At 50.2% G+C, this 1,407-nt stretch overlaps 1 long non-coding RNA gene across 1 annotated transcript in view; it reads right to left on the reverse strand.

Annotated features, from left to right (window-relative positions):
* The window catches only part of LOC147466650 (uncharacterized), a 1,281-nt gene extending 97 nt beyond the window's left edge, over window positions 1-1,184 (reverse strand). Inside the window, exons 1-2 of the long non-coding RNA XR_015190787.1 lie at window positions 535-1,184; window positions 1-7 (exon numbers count right to left, since the gene is read on the reverse strand). The exon at window positions 1-7 is cut by the window's left edge and continues 97 nt beyond it. This is a non-coding gene — a long non-coding RNA (uncharacterized LOC147466650). The remainder of the gene's footprint in view (window positions 8-534) is intronic.
* Between the last annotated feature and the right edge of the window lie 223 nt (window positions 1,185-1,407).

Genomic DNA, 1,407 nt, shown 5'->3' on the forward strand with positions numbered 1-1,407 from the left:
CTTGAACCTCCGTCGAGGACAGCTGGTGGGCGAGAGGCTCCCCTGGAGATAGCTGGGAAGACAGCATTTTTTTTTTTTTTTTTTTTTTTTTTTTCGTTTCAAGCAAAATGTCGCTTCTGGGGATAGCCGGGAAGACAGTATTTTTTTTTTTTTCTTTGTTTCAAACAAAATGTCGCTTCTGGAGATAGCCGGAGGGCAGTGATCACCACCAGTACTTCGACCCCACCTCCTTCTGCACCGCCTTTCGCCGAGCCTGGTTCTTCTTCTTCTTCTTCTTCTTTTCCTCTTCCTTCCGGGGGCCACGGCCCTTAACGAGGATGTTATGCCAGTCGCCCTCGGAGAGTTCAAGGGGCTTCTCCTCCTTCTTCTTCTCCGCCTGCTTCTTGGCTTGCTGTTCCTGCTGGCGCTCTGCCGCCTGCTGGGCCTCGCGCTCTGCCCTGCGCTGCTTCGCGTCACAGAACTTGAAGCCGCCCATGGCATAGGCGCTCTGTGCCGGCTGGTTGCGCTGCTGCAGTTGACCAAAGCGCCTTGAACCTCCGTCGAGGACAGCTGGTGGGCGAGAGGCTCCCCTGGCGGCGCGTCACTACGTTCGGCCGGTGTAAGTGATGTCCCATTCGTCCTCGTCGGAAAAGGTGATCATTGCGCCCTCGAGCAGCTTTATTCCAACCGTGGCCTTTAATTTAGGCAAACCAATAATTGCTTCTCCTGTCACCTTCTTGCCGAAGAGCTCAGCCGTCACATTCCTGGCGATGAGGTTGTATGAGGTGACGCCGTTGAACATCTCTATATATCTGGGTTCCTTTAGTTCTTCTATCGTAAGCTGAAACTCTTCAGCCTTTTCTTATGAGCATACAAGTAAAGGTCCATTAGTTCCAGTGTCCACTGTCATTTTCGACGTAAATCCATTGATGCACACATCGGCCTGAATACGGTCACTATGCATGTAAGGATGGGTTGAGGATTTGGGGGGGGGAATAAATCCACAGCTACGAATCCTCTCCGTCCAGTTCCAGGATACTGTTTGTGCTGGACAGGAAGTCCATGCCGAGAATGTTCGTATCTTACATCGGGTTATACCAAAGGCGGAAGTCCTCCGAAATCAGGTCTCCGGTGGCTTGGTCGGTCAGTTTAACGTTGATACTGCCAATAGTATTGCATTTAGTGTTAATAGGCTCGATTGAATCCATGAGACCCAAAGTCTCCAACAGCTCCCTCGAGATATGCGAGGTGTACGCCCCGGTGTCTATCAGGAAAAACTCACAATCTTCTTCCCGATCATTAACAGTGAGAAGCACATATGGACTTCTCAAGTCAAACACTTCCAGGCACAAGGCATTTTCCATCATCGTGATCTCCTTGTCGTTGAGTGTCAAGAAAATGTAGTTTTTGGAGCAGTGAATGAGATGA

Source organism: Penaeus japonicus, unplaced genomic scaffold (assembly GCF_977035675.1).
Source record: "Penaeus japonicus unplaced genomic scaffold, GWHDUDI00000001_assembly GWHDUDI00000042, whole genome shotgun sequence".
In the NCBI taxonomy this organism is placed as follows: domain Eukaryota; kingdom Metazoa; phylum Arthropoda; class Malacostraca; order Decapoda; family Penaeidae; genus Penaeus; species Penaeus japonicus.